Here is a 20,083-nt window from a genome sequence, read left to right on the forward strand (position 1 = left end):
CATGCATAAGGCTTTCCCAGCGTAGGAGCTGCTCACTGGTATCTGCTAGCTCCTAGCAGAGTGGTAGGGTGTAGTGGTGGCCTGATGAAACTGATGACTAACTTTGTGAAGTAGCATTTGCAGTCTTGCCTGGTTAACTTTTATGGAGATCTTCCTGTTCTGGTGAGCAACAGTGAGACTTGCTCTATCGAGGCAAAGAATGTGTCAAAGTGTGTCCATTGCAGAGCAGGACTGGGGAAGAGCTAGAGAAGAAACCCTGGCCACGGAGTCTCCTGCTCACTAATCATCTCCCACGCATAGTGTCTGAAAGGTGGTCCCCTTACATTTGCCTCTGTCGGCCTAGTCAGTGATGGTGAACCTATGACACGCGTGTCAGAGGTGACACGCGAACTCATTTTTTTGGTTGATTTTTCTTTGTTAAATGGCATTTAAATATATAAAATAAATATTAAAAATATAAGTCTTTGTTTTACTATGGTTGCAAATATCAAAAAATTTCTATATGTGACACGGCACCAGAGTTAAGTTAGGGTTTTTCAAAATGCTGACACGCCGAGCTCAGAAGGTTCGCCATCACTGGCCTAGGTCATTGTGTGGGAGCAACTTATTTTTCCAGGTACACCTCGGCATTTCTCAGCCACCTTCAAAATCCAACCCTGTAATATTTTAATTGAACCATATCACTGGTGTTCCTAATGTGGATATGGATTTTACACAGCTGTTTACACTAATATGTGTTAAAATGCCTAATTACCGCTGCAATCACAGCCAGGCTCAATAGTCTTGCCAGCTCTTAAACATATAGTCATGTCTTAATCAAACAGAAACATCAATGAGCATCCTAGACTCCTGCAATTTGTAAACTGGATTAAGGGCAATAAATTTGACCCTTCAAACAAGAACACAGCATTTTGCATATTTCATGCTAAGATGCTCATCTGTTTGTTTTGTTGTTGTTTCCCGGGTTTTCAACAATGCATGTTGATAATGAGGTCAGAATATGAGACTAGGCAGGTGTGTCTGGTGGGATTGAGAGAAAGCCTTCAGAAGCCTAACAATGGCTGCGTGTACTGTGTCCATGATAACATTTTTATGAATCATTTTCTATTTATAAACTTGCATTAAATTGTTGGCTGACGATTCTTTAGCCAATTGGGTAAGCATGGACACAGACAGTAGTATACTGATGGCCTGGGGTGAGAGGTGAGTTAGAAGGGGTCAGTGAGGCATACAAAGGGGACATATGTAACCCACACGCGTGTGTGTGAATGCACACTCGTCATCTCTGCACCCTGTCATTGGTCCCAGGTACCCTTATTCCAATGAGCACATGAAAAGCCCAGAGGAGATCAGAGAAAGGGAAACAAGAACATTCAGGTCTTCTTTCCACCCTTCCTTTGGGTTGGACAGCAGGAGGTTATTATTGAGAGGGCAACCAAACATACTCTTTGCAAAACTGCTCTCCCAAGAGAATGGCCAGGAGTCCCACACACTTGCTACAACTCTGCTACTGACCCATAAACATGTCCAGGCCATAATTAAACTGTGTTGCTAATCATTCAAAACCTAGGCCTATCACACTCAAACAGGTATCTTTATATATAAAAGCCAAGCAACTGGACGACGGAACAACTGGAATGACCGGAATGACTGGTCACTATGATGTGCACTGTGGCGGCCAACCTGCCCAATCGGAGCCCCAATCAGCTGAACCCCAACCTCATGAGGCCCCTCCCCCTGGGCTGACCCAGCCCCCAATTGGCTCCCTCACCCCTGATCAAGGGCGGGGCCTGCCAGCCAAACACCCATATCCCTTCCCCCTCAGCCCCCCCACTAGCCCGGCCCCAATCAGCCCCCATCAGGGTGGGCCAGCTGGACCCCACCCATGCACAAATTCATGCACCAGGCCTCTAGTGATTATATAATCACCAAGGAATACCCAGTAATTGCTCATAGAGCTCTGCACAGGCTCTCTTATTCCAAAGAAAACAGAACTATAAGAAAACTCCATGTGGCAAGGCCCTAAGGGAGAGTGACTCTCATGGAATGAATCCAACAGGCACACCTCTTTGAAGAAAGACCTCACTCAGCTGTGAAAGATCACCATGACCCCTACTTTACATTCCATCAAAACGCTGTTAAGTCCATCAGCCTAGTTACCCTTCAGCCTTGTGTGGGCACTGACTCAAAGCTACGGAAAGATCAGAGTGAATACGACATCTTTCTGTCCGGATTATCACTCCCTCACAATGACAAATCCTGCAAGTCATTGGCCAAAAAAAGAACAAAATTCTCTGCTGTTTTTGAGTTAAACAAGTGCTGTGAGAGTTGGTCTGCCATTCTAATAAATAATCCAGCCACATTAATGGCTGGATATAATAAAAGGTGGTTTCTTACCCATGTCAGGCCATTAGATCTGGAGGGTTGGTGCCTTGCTCATCTATGCGGTCATCCAAGGACCCAGGATGTTTCTTATCCTGAGATTCATCTGCATCCCCGTCTTCTGAGTATTTTCTCACTTCACCTGAGAGACAAAAAGAAACAAGGCCTTCCAGTGAACCTGGAAGTAGCTCAGGTTGTGGCAGGAAAGAAGGTAGGAAAATTCCTGGGCAAGGGGAATGGGGAAACTGAGACAGGAAAATTAAACAAGGCCGAACAATTTGGACAACTTGTAGCTAACTTGTGAGTTGCCAAGACCTTGTCTTCCCTAACCAAGGACACCTGAAAACAAATGGTTTATACTCCCCCACCCTAACCAGGAAAAACATTGCTCGAATCACCTTGGGCTGGGAAATAGAGAACAAAAACCCACATAATGCCAGTTGTGCCTGCTAACCCCAAGGACGGATGAAGTTGGGAACAAAGAAGAGAAACCCCATTGTAGCCAGACAGACCCAAGATAAAAGCAAAACAGACCAAAGAGTAATCCCCAGCCCCTAAACTTAGCTCATTTTGATGCATATTAAAAATGCACCTGGAAAGCTGATGGATATTCTGCTGAAACCCTTCCCTGAGAATGTCCCCCCAGGGGAAATAAAAGAATATAAGTCCTCAGGTCAAAGACACAGGGTGGGCTTGCTCTAGAACACACCCGTGCCCCTTCCCAGGCATGAACTTTTTATTTCTCCCTTTACTCTGAGTGTCCCCACGAGACTTACAACCTGGGGAGCAGTGGGCAGCGGCAGCTTGACCTGGGTTCACCCCCTGATCCTGTCTCCAAGGCCCCCTTTTTCACGACTTCCCAGTGAGCCAACAGTAGCCCCGCCCAGGCTCACTTCTTTCCTATCACGTGTTTAGGGAGCCAAAGCAGAACACCATCCAGGCTCTCCCAGCTGCTTCTTCTACTCTAAGCCCTTCCTTTATTTCACTGTCCCAGCTTTAATAAACACCCTCTCACACCCACCTGGACACTCACTGTGAGATCTTTCCTGCACGAAGTCAAGGACCCACACACTACAGACCAGCCTGAGGCAGACCCGCTCCTGGATGGTCCCTGTCTGGTAACAAGGTCACTTCCATTCACATCCCTGTGGTGGGAACTTAGTCATATGATCATGCTAAGAGGCTGGGAACTGCAGCCTAATGGAATGAATGCCCAGGAAGAAAAGAAGCACTCGGGTATGGGTGAGATTGCGCCGCACCGCCGCTGCTAAGGAAGGACTAGAAATGTAGGGCCTCACTGAACAAAGAGATAACACCAGGAGCCTTCATTTCTTCACGAACCTTTACATTTAGAATCCCCATCTCCAAAAACAAGAGCTCACGTTTCATCTCTTCTGTGAGATGCTTTACTCTGGGCATGTAGACAATTGCCCCTCACAGGAGGTCAGCTCCTATTTCTGGTATTGCCCTGGGGCTCTGGTCCTGCTCTGGTGCTGGGGGTGGATCGAAGGTGAGGGCCCCTCTGATTTTCACCCATCTCAGGCTCGTGGCTGGCCTTCAAATGATCAGGCCACTGCTGGGACAATCACCGCGGAGGCAGTGAGAGCTAAGTACCCAGCAAGGTGGTGGTGAAGGTCTCAGCCTGAGTATGCAGAGCAGAAGGGTGCTCGTGTATTAGAATCACCGAAGAACACTTTCAGTATGTGCATGCTGGTCTCAGGGTGAATCAGCGTCAGGGGTACGTTTCTGAGAGAGGGAAGTAAGGAGTTGACTTTGCACCCATCCCTTCACCCTGCTGAAAATCACTACCTGCGACTCTTGGCTGCTCTCCCTGGGGTTGTCTCTCTTTCTCCAAGTGCTGGATTCATACTACTCCTCTTGGATGCCGAGCACTTTTCCTACTTGGTAATCGCTGGGGTTGCCATAGCGAATTACTGCAGGCTGGGTGGCTTAAGGCACTGAACTTTTATTCTCACAGTTCTGGAAGCTGAAGCCCAAGATCAAGGCGTCCACAGGCTTGGTTTCTTTTGAGGCCTCTCTTCTGGGCTTGCAGGTGGCCATTTCTTGTGTCGGCAGCAGATGACCTTATCTCTGTGCCAACCCATCTGTGGGGTCTCTTGGTCTTCTCATAAGAACAGTGGTCATATTGGCTTAAGGTCCCACTCCTCTGACCTCATTTAACCTTAGTTACCTCTCTAAAGTCTTGATCTCCAAAAACATCACATTGGGGGTTAATGATTCCATGTATGAATTTTAGGAGGACACAGTTCAGTCCATAACATTCAGAATATATAAAGGTCTCAAGCAACACATACTACCTGTTGGCTTCTTAAAGCCCTATGGTTTCAAATGTCCTTGAATCTCTAACACACACACACTCACACACACACTCACACACACACTCACACACTCTCACACACACTCACACACTCTCACACACACACACTCACATACACACTCTCACACACACACACTCTCACACACACACACACACTCACACACACACGCTCTCACACACACACACCCTCACACACACACGCTCTCACACACACACACTCACACACTCTCTCACACACACACACTCACACACACACTCACACACCCTCACACACACACTCACACACACCCTCACACACACACTCACACACACCATCACACACACACACTCACACACACACACACACTCACACAAATACTCAGTGACAACTAGACTCAGGATTCCAGTTAGAAGGTGGGGTTGATAAATTGAAACTTACTATGTAAAATTTAGATGAATTTAGTTTCAGTATATTGAGCTGTGCCTTTTCTACCTTAAAGGAACATTTCAAGTTTAGAACTGGATAATTCGGATGAGTCAGGCAAGTTTTCCCCTGTTCTCTCTACTCCATTGCTAAATTCTCCTCTTATAGCACCTCCTTACTTCTCCTCAATGTCTTTCCACAAACGTGCTCTTCATATTACGGCTACCAGACTCCTAGCTCTTAGCCCCATCAACATGCATGTGTCCTCGGTCTCATTCTTCTCGGTCTGGCTCTGGGGAACTGGCCACTAACTAGTGTGATAAACAATTCAGGTGTGTGTAAAGGTGGGCGATGAGTGTGTTTAAGCTACAGCCCTTCCCATGTTTGCACTGATGATAACCCACAGCTCTGATCCGGAGGGACTGGGCACCTTCCAGGTAGGAACTCCATCGTTCACGAACCTTGCATTCCCTTGGGTCGGTGAGTGAAGGAGGCCCTCGGAGCGCACGCTCCAGTCAGACCTGCTCCCCGTGTGTAGGAATCAGTCTTGCATTTTCCCTCCAAAGAGCTGACCCGTGCAGCGATGTCCTTAGGAACACACCATCCGTTTCAAATGAGTACATTCCGTTATGATCTACAGGGCACGGTTTCTCACAAATGCATTTAAAAATATCTGTGCGTTCCTCCTTTTCTTAACTCCTTCGTAATCTACCTATAAACTCTGAGACATGAGATGGTCGGAAATGTGTCCTGTTCACCTTTATATTTTTAACGCCTAATGCATTATGAATGTAGTTGGTACGCAGTAAATAGTTGGTGAATATATTCATGCCCTTGTATAGTGTTTTTTTTTTTTTTTTCATTATCATAGTTTTAAAAATGTGCAACCCAAACAGAGAAGAGACTGAACCACATTTGGGGAGCAGTTGTGGATTACATCAGTTGATTCTAGTACCATACTTTTTCCCCACTCCAAGTGTCTAAACTATTAGGGTTAAACTCACGCTATTTGAGTCCCATTCCCTTTGAATGTCATTATTATTATTGTTTATCATTGCCTCAGCTTTGACAACATGCTTGGTGCTGCGGCAGACATTAAAAAGACACAGTTCTTGCCTTGGGGCTTACACTCAGATAGGCAAACAAACAAAATGTATTTAAGAAGAGGTAGATTGATCGCAGAGATGCAATTTCCCAGGTGTTTGTATTTGTGCTTTGGGTTCGTTTGGCTTTTAACCAGCTGTAGGCTAAAGAAATCGCCAAACTTCCCCGTGGAGCCAGAGCATCGGTGACGAGAGTTCAGCAGGAAACACGAGCCTTGCCCTGCAGAACACAGGGTTGAGCGCCCCGACAACCTAATTTTGGGGATCTCTCTCTGTGTCCTTGAGTTGTTCTCTCCCCTTCGGTCTCTCTCAACAATTCAAGCTGCCTGTGGCTTCCTCACTGGAAACCAAATCATTAATTTAAAAATGGATCACCGAATTTTATGGCCCATTTTCAAGCATTAGGCCAGTTCTATCCTATCAAATAGTGTTTAAGAAATTGACTAGTTCTCCTGACAGACTGAGACATTGATTTGCATCAAATTTAGGAAAACTTTTATCCCAAGGAGATGCTGCCCTCACATTTAATTTTTGAAAATCTGATTTATAAGCTGAAATGAATACCAATGCAGCTCGTAATTTTTATTCTTTTGTGGGTGAATATTTAAAAAATTCTCTCATGCAGTTATACAGCAGAAATAAGTGTCTATTTTGTGTAAGATCTTTAGCGTTTATGGAATATATGTGTGTGTGTACGTGTGCACGCGTGTGTGTAGAAAGCATCTTCACCTTTGAAATCTAGATACTGTGAATGTTTGTTATCACAGGAGATCAAATGCCTGCCTCTGGGAGTGAGCCAGGGCAACACGGTAAGTTTCACATGTAAAGTACAGAAGTCTGCACACGGTAAAGCCGAAATGTCTGCATCCAGGCTGCGGGGGAGGAGGGGGGGGGGTGATGGGGTGGTGGTGGGGGCTGTATCTTCTCTGTGCAGGGAGAGCTGGCTCCACTGCATCCTTTCACAACCGGCGACCACCCGCTCTAGGAGCAGGGAGCAGTTCCGCCCAGGGCCTCAATGTGTGAAAGGGTGAGCGCCCCAGAGCCATGCATATTTAGGCCTCGGTTTGCAAAGTTTCTGCTTAATTCCAGTTCTCAGCGCAGGCAGGCGCGTGGTGTGCCCGTCCAGATGGCCCACACAAATGCTCGGTCGTACTTCACTCCCTCTTTGCATGTCAAGCATCTCTGGGACTACATACATCACCAATTAGCATCTTATATGCATTGGAAAGGAATGGTTCCGCGACTTTTTAGACAGTTTTCTCTGATAACATTTGCATGATGTGATGTTCTGCTCTTACAAAAATCAAGGATGCGATTGCGGAATTTTCCTCCCATCCCCACGCTCCCTCCGAACGTTCTCCTTCGGCAGCGCGTTCCATGCGCACTTCAGGGGAAACGTCCGTAGCGGGAAATTTCTGGGGTGTGGGGAGGCCATTTCAGTGCGCTTACCACCGCATGCTGTGGGCGTGTGCCTCGTCATTCTTCGGCAGGTGGCTGTGCCCCTGCTGGTCCCCTCTCATTTCTCAGACTCTAGGTCCAAGGACTCCTCCTTGATCTATGGCTTTGGCACTGCCATCCCGTCAGCCTTTGTTCTGCAAAAGTCTCCCAACCAGACGGTCCTTATTCTGAGAGTGTGCCAAGCATTTAATACAGTAAACTGTGTGCTGGCCCTGAGAGTAAGGAGCGAGCTGGATGCCTGACAATCACATTTCCACCGAAAGGTGCTTATGCACAGAGGCCCACTGTCACCGGCAAACAGTGGCAGTACCTTTAAGTTTCCCAACGTCGTCGGCGCTGACCCATTGGTGGACAGGTAAGTGGAACGCAGAACCTGGTTGGGAGGTGCCTTCCTGACATTTCCACTTGGATGTCTCACAGGCATTTCCAACTTTACATGCTCACGTTTATGCCCCAAACCCATCCCTCCCTGCTCTCCCTCATCTTAGTAACTGATGTGCCCTCTACCCGGTGGCTCAGCCAGAAACCCAGAGTCCTCAGGAATTCTTTCATCCTCCCATTTCCCTCCCCCTCCTCCCCCATCTCTGTAATTAAGTTCCTTCGGTTCTATCTCCACGTACCTTGAATTAATTCAACTTTTATCACTTCTATGCCACCTCCTGCCCAACCCCAGGTTCTGAAAAGCTGCTAGAACCTTCACTCTGGCCTCCATGTATAAGTCTGACTCCCCTCACTTTCCCACTCACATTTTAGAGTTCTTATATATATTGATTTCATAGAGGAAGGAAGAGGGAGAGAAACATCTATGAGGAGAGAGATTCATTGATTGGCTACTTCCTGCATGCCCACTACTGAAGATTGAGCCTGCAACTGGGGCATACGCTCTGATTGGGAATTGTACTGTGACCTCCTGGTTTACAAGTTGATGCTCAACCACTGAACCACACTGGCTGTGCCGGGAGCCGGTCCATGCTTGCTGTTTCAAGGGACCTGGCATATATGGCATACTGTTCTTAATATGTTTGCTCACCTTCTTGGCACTATGTGTTTTAACCAAGGTCTCTGAGAAAGGTTGTTTCCACAGGTAGGGATTTTCCCCTGAAGTTAGGGAGGGAATAAAACCTCTTAACTAAGTGCCAGGCGGGTAATTAATCACTTTAACTATGAACAATCATGCTTAAGCTACATAATCTTTACTCCCTGGAATGGAGATAAGAAACGCCCTAACCTTTGAAATAGAGATTGATAGGATTGGAATCAACTGGTATAAATACAGATGTAATAAGACAGCAAGACAGAACTTAGAATACGGAACCAAGAGAGACAGAACCTAGGCACAGGACCTACACAGAACTAGAGACAGAAGAACTTCGCTGGAGAGAACATGGCAAAAGATCCTGGACTGAACCTGACTACAGAAATGGGCAAGAGAACCTGACTAGAACCTGGTGACTGAACCTGGCTGGAGAACCTGGACTGAACCTGGCTGGAGAACCTAGCAAGAGAACATGGACACAGAACCTGGCTGGAGATCTGAAGCAGAACTTCGCTGGAGATCCAGACCAGAACTTGGCTGGAGATCCTGGCTGGAGATCCTGGCTAGGCTGCTAATCAACTGAACACTGACTCTGTGTCATTCCTTCTTCGCCAACTCCATCCACACCTTTGGGGACCCCTGGACCCGCTGGGGTTGGACCCCAGCATGGCTGGGCTAGAGTTCTTAAATGATAAATTGGAATAGGTCTTCCTGATGCTTCAAACCCTGCATTGGTTTTCCATCATCCTTAGAGCGTGATGCAACCCTTCTCTGATCCTCCTGGGCCTGCCAGACCCTGCGTGTTCTGCTCTTAACTACTGATCTCCAGCAGTCTCGCGAGAACTACATTATTTGGAGTTCCTGAAACTCTTCCAGTTCTCTCTCATATTCAAGGTACAGCCCTTGCTGTGCCTCCAGCCTATAAAGTTCTTCCCACTGGCTCTTCACTTGCTTAGCTACTCCTCATTCTTAGGGTGTTTTCTTGAATATTTCTTCCTTAGAAAGGCCTACTGTGTCCACATCATTGGAGTAAATTCCTCTCTTACATTCAAGGATAATACCCTGTTTATTTCCTTTAAAACATTCATCTCAGTCTAACAGTATTTTGGTTATCTCTTCACTGATGTGTCGCTATCCATCCTCTACTGTCCAGGACAAACTCTGAGTTTTCAAGCCATGTTTGTTCTCATTTAATTGACTAGTATATCCCTGGTGCTTAGCACAATGCTTGGCACATAAAGGCACTCAAAACATACTTGTTGAATGAATGTCCCTAAAGATTTTTGATGAGGAGAGTTGGGAGAGAGAGATAGAGAGAGAGAGAGAGAGAGAGAGAGAGAGAGAGAGAGAGAGAGAGAGAGAGTTGTAATGGTTATGTTAAAGCAAGTGTTATTGGCTGAATGTTTGAGTTCCCCCAAAATTCATCCGTTGAAACCAAATCCCAATGTAATAATATTAGGAGGTGAGGCCTTCAGGAGGTGACTGGGTCATGGGGGTGGGGTGCAGGGGAGCCCTCAGGAATGCCATTAGGGCTCTTATAAAAGAGGCTCCAGAGCCTGGCTGGCAAGAACCAGGAAGTCATGGTTCGATTCCAGGTCAGGCCACATGCCCGGATTGCGGGCTCAATCCCCATGGGGGGTGTGCTGGAGGCAGTCAATCAGTGATTCTCTCTCATCATTGATGATTCTCTCTCTCTCCCATTTCCTTCCTCTCTGAAATAAATAAGAATATATTTTTTAAAAAAGGCCCAGAGAGCTCCCTCTCCTTCGGCCCTCTCCTTAGGCCGTGTGAGGACACAAGGAGAAGACACCATACTGAGGAAGCACCAGGAAGCAGTTCTTATCTGTCTCCAAATCTGTGGCCACCTTGATCATGAAATCCGGCCTCCAACGCTGTGAGAAATGAATGCTGCCTCTGAGCCACCCAGGCTAGGCATTCTGCTAGAGCCCGAATGAGCTGAGCAGGAAGGAAGCACATTCTAACCAGGAGGAGGAGAGAGAGAGAGGAAGGCTCCGCAGGGGCCTCGCAGGAAGTCAGACCAGCGGAGGGGGCCCAGCACAGGCTGCCACAGGAAGCCTGGAGCCACAGAGATCAGAGGCCTCGGCTCAGAGCCCTGGCCGCTTGCCGAGACCATTGGAGCGTGCACGGGTTGGCGCCCAGGAAAGGAGCAGAGTGTTCTCATTCGCATAGGAAGCAGGAGACCACAGCTCCCGGGGGAAGCGCGCAGAGCCGCACAGCCGCAGGTGACCGCCCTCATAGAGGAGCCACCTTCCACTGCACATGTGAGCAAACACCAGTGCTTTTGGTTACAGCCACCCTCCTCCCAAGCTGCAATTCAATTTTACAAAGTAAGGGCGCCCAGTGGGCTACGGGAACTCATCTACCAGGTCAGAGTAGACAGGAGGGACGAAGCCACATGGGTGAGAACGTCACAAGAGCGCTTTGACCACACACAGCTCAGCTTAGGGGAAGAAATACACTCTTCAATGGAAAGAAATTCACTGACCCGGTCAAAGCCCTCCTTCTCCAGGAGCACAGGTGGGAATAACAATAATCCCGTTGCCAGAGCGCATGTCGTGAGCCCTGGCTGTACGCCGGCGCCCAGTGAAACTGCTTGCACGCATTACCTCACCTGCGAGGCCGGTCTGAATATCGGTCTATTATCACAGAAGAAAGTCTCATAAGAGACGTTAATTATTTGGCTCTAGATCCTGCAGCAAATGTGGGAGGAGGGGCTTGAATTCCTATCTATTTACATTCACAGTTTGAACTCCATTATCCTCTATTGATCTGCAAAGAAGCCTGATGTTTGGGTGTGGGGACTGCGCTGTCCAGGAGGTGGGAGACTGTATGATGGCGCTGCTGATCTCATGGATCTTCAGGGAAACCATACCCTCTGAGTGCGCACCGTGGCACAGTTAGTATTTTGTGCTGTAGTTTTATTCTTGCCCTTTAGATGCCAGCCACCGTGGTCTCCTCATTCCTAGCGCTGAGCACAGTTTCTGTTGCGGGGCGGAGGCAGGGGGTTGGCACTTGTGTGGGAACCCTGATCCCTGGGAGTTGCCTTTGATTTGATTATTTCAGTCTTCCACCTACATGAACTAGTTTAATAAAGCCGGATGTAGTCATTCAAGAGTAGACTCTTCTTTTATCCTCACCCAAGGATATGTTATTATTGATTTGGGGGAGAGGGAGGGAGGGAGAGAGAGAGAGAGAGAGAGAGAGAGAGAGAGAGATCAACTGGTTGCCTCCCATCCGCTCCCTGACTGGGAATTGAACCCACAACCTTTTGGTGTATGGGATGATGCTCCTACCAACTGAACCACCCAGCCAGGGCAAGAGTAAACATTTTAAAGAAGAACTTCCATTGTAGTTCTTAAACATTAACTGCAAATAAACCTGAAGGAGAATGTCCCTAGCTAAGAATAGCTAAACGAAAAGAATCCGAGGAATACGGTTAAAATCCCAAAGAGAATAATGTTATTTTTAAACATGATTCCATTTTAAAGTATTGTCACTAAAACAAAGATATTCCCAGAAACTGAGGAAAAAGGCAGTAAAAAACAAAAGAAGAGAGAGACATTGATTCAGCTTTGAAACTATCACATGGGGGGAATTTCAAACCAGAATATAAAGTAAAAAAAAAAAAAAATCATCCTTCTCATTCCTCCCGTTTTCAGGTGAAATGCAAAGTAGATGCCAGCAGCTTTTTAAAACACTGTACTGCGTGTCTCATAGGCCAGACCTGCTGAGGCGAAGCAGATCCCTCATTTTAACCGGCGCTCACACACTTACGGATCCCCATTCCGACTGTGCTGAGTGCGTGACTTCTGGGGGGCCATGACCAGGCACCGGCTGGCTCTCCCCTGGCATGGCATCAATTTGAGGCACAGAAGGTCAGGGTCCTAATGCAGACCCAGACGTGCTGTGCGACATGGGATGGGCAGAAAGGCCGGGTGCACGCGCAATAGGCACCTTCCAAATGCCATCCTTTCAGCCCTTGATAAAAGGGCCGCCCACGGTGACGAGCATGCTCTGCTCCCTATCTGTGCCAGGCCCTCCCGTGAGCGGGCGGCACCTCCCCCTCCGCCTGGCACCACGCTAGCACAGGTAGCTACTTTGCCTTATAGACTCTGGGCCCAAGAGGGGAATGCTCTTAATTTTATCAGTAGGGTACATTTTATTTTATTTTATCTTATTTTAAAATATATTTTTATTGATTTCAGAGAGTAAGGGAGAGGGAGAGAAACTTCAATGATGAGAGAGAATCACTGATCGGCTGCCTCCTGCCCGCCCCCAACTGGGGATCGAGCCCACAACCTGGGCCTGTGCTCTGACTGGGAATCAAACGGTGACCTCCTGGTTCATAGGTCAGCGCTCAACCACAGAGCCATGCTGGCCGGGCATAGGATTCATTTTAAACCTCTGTACAGGAGGCCACCTAACACCCTAAAGGGCTACTCCATGTTGTGGAGAGATGCCAACTCAAAGAAGCCATGCGTTCCCCCCTTAGGATTGGTTCCCAGGGAAAGCTACCAGCCAGCTGACTGGCTCCGAGCACGTCTGCTGGAAGCTGGGGCTGGCCCACACCTGAGGCACCGACACCGGAGCCCTAGGATGAGCCATGGGAACGTCGATGCCTGGCAGAGCCCCACGGAAACACACCCAGCCGGATGACAACTTCGTCACCTCATGCTGACATAACCCACCAGCTGGCTGAAGAGCCCCTTCCTGGAGAGGAAGCAGAGGAACTCTAATGATTTTCAGACACAGTTGACAAGAGACCATTTAGTAAACTTTTCTTTCTTTCTTTCTTTTTTTTTTTTTTTTTAACTAACAGTAGGCAGGGATGCTGTAGTCTAGGCTGCTACTAATAATCTCATCAGAATGCAAAAGCAGCGACTGTGTTATAAAACCAATGATCTGTTATATTCTGCAAGAATTTACAAAAGCCTAATGTCACTTACTACACCATGAGAACCATACTTGGCTGAAAAAAATAAAACACAACAGGATCCAAAAACTGATTACAGCCGACGAAGAAATAAACTGGCTGCGGGTGCAGTGCTTTCAAGGTAAAGGCCGCCGCGGTGAAAGGCGCGGGGCCAGGGGCCGCCTCCGAGGGGACGAGGCCGGTGTCTGGGAACACGCGCGCGGACGGTCACTGAGGGCCACCTTGGGCGCGGGGCCAGGGGCCACCTCTGAGGGGACGAGGCCGGTGTCTGGGAACACGCGCGCGGACGGTCACTGAGGCCACCTTGGACCGGGGCCAGGGGCCACCTCCGAGGGGACGAGGCCGGTGTCTGGGAACACGCGCGCGGACGGTCACTGAGGGCACCTTGGACCGGGGCCTGCGTTGGAGCCCAGCGCCGCCTGTGCCGCTGCTCTCGCCGCAGGGAGCTGGAGGCCCCAGGAGGGCTTGCTTGTTTTTCCTTCTTTCTCAGCAGCGTTTTTGACAAAAGCATGTCTCCAGCAGTCTTCGGCATGAAACGGAGACGGCTGAAAAAGGGAAGCTCTTTCTTTGGGGCCATTGGAATAAAGTCAACTGAGAAACCCATGGCAGGGGTCGGGCAGGACCTCTGTAGCTGGTGCCCTGGGGTGGGTGGGGAGCAGAGGCAGGCTTCCCTCAGACCAAAGGCTGGCTGCTCTCACAGGCCTCATGGGTTCAGTTCTGGCAGTGTGTGACATTTTAAGGAAATGCATGTGTTTAAAAATCCATTATATCTATCTATATCTCTATCTCTATCTCTATCTCTATCTCTATCTCTATCTCTATCTCTATCTCTATCTCTATCTCTATCTCTATATATCTATATCTATATCTATATCTATATCTATATCTATATCTATATCTATATCTATATCTATATCTATATCTATATCTATATATCTATATCTATATCTATATCTATCTATATCTATCTATATCTATATATCTATATCTATATCTATATCTATATCTATATCTATATCTATATCTATATCTATATCTATCTATATATCTATATCTATATCTATATCTATATCTATATCTATATCTATATCTATATCTATATCTATATCTATATCTATATCTATATATATATTTCAGAGAGGAAGGAAGAGGGAGATAGAAAGTTCAATGATGAGAATCATGAGAATCGTGGATCACCTGCCCCCTGCGTGCCTCTCCCCTCCTCCCCTCCCTGCCGGAGATTCAGCCCAACCTGGGCATGTGCTGGGGACCTCTTGGTTCCTGGGTCAACGTTCAACCACTGAGCCACACTTGGCTGGGCCATTCCTTTGATTTCCAAGTCATATTGTTCTGCATTTTATTCAGGGATGAAAACACCACTTTCTGGAGGATGGTGTCTACCTTTCTTTATTGGCATCACATGGGTATCCACTGTATCCATTTATTTGTAGATCTGTCTTCCATCCGTCTATACAGCCATCAAGAAGAGAGAAGAAAGAGGGGGAGAGGGAGAGGGAGAGGGAGAGGGAGAGGGAGAGGGAGAGGGAGAGGGAGAGGGAGAGGGAGAGGGAGAGGGAGAGGGAGAGGGAGAGAGGGAGAGAGACCCTTAAGTTCTTGGAATGGTTGTGATCTTTGGAAGAAAGTTACTTATTCTCTCCTCTTTAAACATTGTTATCTCCAGGATGGCAGTGGGACGATGTGAGGAGCACAGGGTCCTTTCTATGAAAAGGCATTTTCTGTAGTGTTGCTAACCAGCTGCCAGCAAGGACGTTTCCCTTCAGCAAATGTCCTTGGAGATATCCTTCCTTGGTCTTGGAAACTCACAGGGAGTCATTTGAAGTGTTGACTTAGGCGCCTGTAAGACACCTGGTAATAATGAAGCTGGAGCCTCCAACGTGTTGGGGTTATGAGTGAGCTGTGGCACAGTCCCTGATGAATCCTGAGAGCACGTCTCTGCAGGAGGCGGCCTCCCCCGGTGTTTCGACTGCGGGGGAGTTGCGCGTGTGGATAGTTGTCTAGAAAGAGAGACCCTCTGTGAATCCCCCTCAGATTGATTAGTTTGAGGACCAAAGGAAGTGATGTTATATTTCAGGAGAGTCTTACTCACTGCGGATACATTCATAAAAGAGGCAGGTGTGTTTATCAAGAAGACCGAATTACACAGGACAATGATTACATGTGTGGACCATCCCCTGGCCCTTACTCAGGCTGTTTTTCTTCCTCCAGAAAGACTGGAGGAAGTCACTGCCTGTCTGCTAACCTTCCCTTCATCCCAGGAGCAGCCCCATGCTGCCCCTTCCTAGTGACACCCACTAATTTTCACAGATAAAGTTAACTCTCCTTTATGTTTCCACAGCACTATGTACATAAGTATCTTAGACCTCTTATTCAGTGTGCATATAAAAGCACTTAGTTATTGCTTTATCCTTTCAGAGTATAGGTTCCTCAATAAATATTATTTTTTTCTAGTCACAGCACATAGCTGAGGTCCTGGCATATATTAGGGATCTAATAAATGTTCAGTAAATAAATAATTACAAAAAAGTTTAAAATCAAACTTTTAGGAAAAAGTTAACAAATGGTATCTACCACTTAATAAATCTAGACTGACTATCCATCACTTAAGATGCAGATTTAGAGAGTTCCAGAAACAATTAGGAATGTTATATGCATAAGTGAACCTCATCCCACTTCTTCCCTGGGGTTAAATTTTATTCTTTTTTTTTTTTAATTGATTTCAGAGAGGAAAGGAGAGGGAGAGAGAGCTAGAAACATCAGTGGTGAGAGAGAATCATCGATCTGCTGCCTCCTGCACACCCCTAACTAGGGATTGAGCCCACAACCCGGGCATGTGCCCTTGACTGGAAAAGAACCCAGAACCCTTCTATCCATTAAGTCAAACTTGCTAGGGCCCCTGGGGTTGAATTTTAAGGACACAATGAATGAGGCTGTTCATTAAATGGATGGTTTAAGGAACCCACAAGAAAAGAAGGGAGGCCAGAGGAAAAGGAAACAGACGTTATTTGAGTCTCAGGAACTTTTAAGGGTAAGAAGGTAGGGCAGACAGAACAATAGTAATGACAGTGCTGATGGTGATGATGATAGAAGAGAAAGGACGTGGGGGACCCTGTCCATGCACAGATATGTTTCTGTTTGAAATCATCTGCTCATCTTTTGACCTCGAACTTTCCCCTGATGGTTGAGGAGCAGTGAGAGGATTAGCCTTCGGTTTCTGCCATGTGCGCGGCGGGCCCCGGTGGCTGTGGGTGTTGGACTCACAAGGATGGGAACAGGGCGATGGTTCCCCTCCCGCTCTGTTTCCCAGAGGAAGCAGGTCTGGCTGTCTTCCACTGGGAAGCGCATTTCTCACAGAATGAGCTCCTTTAGCTGTCAGCGGAGAGGATGGAGGCATCTCTGTAAGCAGGCAGCATTGCCAGCAGGGACCCACCCACCTCCTGGGGGCTAAGGATTCCCCGTGGGGGAGAGAGGCTCCTTCCACAGGAGTGAAGCAGCTGCTGTTTTACACAGAAATGTCAAATGCATAAGCGAGTTTCTCGTCACATTGGGTGGTGGCATGACCGATGGAAATACTTGGTGTTTCTTAGGTGGTTAGTGAAGAAGCAACTGGTTTTGTGAGGTTTAAGGTACAGATATCAACTTATCTGCAAAGTAAACCCTTAGTTAGAATTCATTTGCTTGCGAATGATAGCATTTAAATCTGAGATGTGGCAGGTGGGATTAAATTAGTAGCATGTCTTTGAAATTTAAATATTATTTTTTATTTTAGTTATATTTTTCTTAGTAGTTAAATGAGTATAAGTATGTTCAATAAGTATGAAAATGCATAGAATTTTGTCATATATTTCTATTATCTAAAATATTGTCATTTCCCTAAATAAGTTTCTAATAATAAAAAATTAAGAGTTTCCCACAGGCAAAGAAATAGAAACTGTATGCATTGTATTTACATTGACTTCTCATTTATTCATGAGTTTACTAGTATTCCCCGATCCACTTGCATTCTATTCATTCACCTTTGCTTCTGTCATCCAACAGCACCTGATTAAGTACCTTCCATAGCAGTACACTGTGTTAAATATTAGAGGACCCTGAGTAACATAACTCCAATTTCCTGTCTTCTAGAAGCTTCACGTTATTTTGACTATTGATTTATGGCACGAAGAAGATTGAACTATCTTATTAAAAATAAGAGTGAGCCATCTTTTAAAAATAAGAAAAATGAAACAAACCTAATGAGACATAGATGGATAACAACAGTACCATGAACATGGGCCAACCTATAAACCGATTTAAGACAAGACCTGTTTATGCACCGGGTAAATGCCAATAAAATGCATATGATTGTGAGAGTATATAAAGACTAGGTTAACTGTGATTTAGATTATGAGAAAAATAGAAGGGAGTTCGATATAAAGCAGTGAAATCTAATGTAACATGTGATACCTTTATGAATCATACTGTAAATATCTCTGTCATTTGCCTTGATCTGATTATTTGAGAGATGTACCAAAGTAACTCAGTAGTTGTCATAGTCGATTTGGGTTGCTATAACAAAGCTACCATAGTCGGGGAGGCTAAAACAATAACATTTCTATCTCAGAGTTCTGGTGGGAAGTTCAAGATCAGGTGCCAGCAGATTCGGTGTCTGGTTCATAAGTGTCTGTCTTTTCCCTGTGACTCACAGGGTGGAACAGAAGAGACAGCTCTCTAGGGCCTCTTTTATTTGGGCACAAATCCCAGGAATGAGGACTCATCCCCCCTTACCCCCAGACCCAATTATCTCCCAAAGGCTCTGCCTCCAAATACCATCCCATTGGGGGTTAGTTTTCAACATACCAATGTGGGAGGACACAAACATTCAGTCTATAATAGTCGTTAACATGTGTCACTATAGGAAGTTATTAAAAACTATTCTTGACACTGTGCCTGGAGTTGGAATATTTTGAATTGGAAGCTTCTTCAGTGATCATCTACCTCAACACCCATTTTGTAGATAAGGAAACAGAGGCCAAATAGGTCATAGAACTGGCTGGAAGGGGGACCCCCCCACCAGGGTTCTAACTCTAGGTCAGAGCTCTTTCCACCGCCTCTCACAGGCATTTTCATGTGAGATGTTTCCCTGCCATCAGCCAACAGTAGGACTAATTTTAGCTTAAGTTGAGGCATAGGAATCTTATTTTTTAAAATTCACCCTTTTACATTTTTTAACTTCCTTTCTCCATCAACACTCATTCAGTTCCCTTTTGCTTCCCACCTCATGTTTCCCAAATAGGACATCTGGTACCTGCACATCAATTTGCATTGAAAAGCTCCCTTTCCCCCCATTTAACTATGTCCCATCAACATGGATTTTAACCCAAAGTAACAGTGCTGATAGGATTCTCAGATTTCCTTGAGATAAAGCAACAGCAAGGTCTGGCTTAAGGGAGGGTAAATCTTTGTCTTATTCTATCAATTACAAGGGGAAATGGCTGTTTATTTTCCTTAGTCTACAGCAGGCCTTGAACACGGAGCACATGCGCTACAAGACCAATGATACACAGCACATCAGATTGGCCGGAGTTCCCGGGTAATGCTTTGACCCCATATAAACCCACTCTCTGGACACTGCACACACAACAGCAAGGGAGCTTGGATCCACGTCTCTTCCCTCTGTGCCCTCACAGCGCCCTGGTTCTGGCGCTAGGGTGCATGCCCTGCTTTCTGTCTCCCCACCTGAGGACCACAATCCAAGGGAAGGTATCTTCCCAAGTGAAGACTTCTAAAGACGCCAAAAGATCGCCCTATCATATAACTTCTGAGAGTTAGTTTTTCTTTCACAAACAGGCGGGCCTGTAATAGCTCCTTTAAGTTTATTTCCCCCGTATTCCTAATTATATTAAATACTCATGTACTCCTTCCCTGGGTGTTCATTTAGAAAGAAGTTTTGGTAATGGTCACATTTAATTTATCAGGGTGCAATAATTTGTGTTTCCCAATCATCTTGCCAACTTGGGTTCATTATACTATTGTTTCACATGAGGAAGTTTGCAGAGTTTGGATTGATTGACTCTAATTAACTAAAACTGGTTCCAGGCTGTGCGTCTATTGTCATGGTAGCTGGCCGCAAAGCCCTGAACTGCGCAGCTATGCTGATAGAAGGTAGTATTGATTTGAAAACTGTAGATAATATGTAACCTTGGGCTTATCACTGTTTGGAAAACAAACTAAAGAAGAAAAAAAAGGATGGAAGAGGAGACAGAGGTATTAAGATGAGTTTTTAAGGACACTTGGGGGTGTACGTTGGGATTTCCCTGGGCTCACTTCTTTCTTGTTCCTGTTCAGAGATCATCACAGATGTGTTGGACTACAAACAAGTTCAACATTCAACAGTCAGAAAAAAAAAAGG

Source organism: Myotis myotis, unplaced genomic scaffold (genome assembly GCF_014108235.1).
Source record: "Myotis myotis isolate mMyoMyo1 unplaced genomic scaffold, mMyoMyo1.p scaffold_m19_p_9, whole genome shotgun sequence".
Lineage (NCBI taxonomy): Eukaryota > Metazoa > Chordata > Mammalia > Chiroptera > Vespertilionidae > Myotis > Myotis myotis.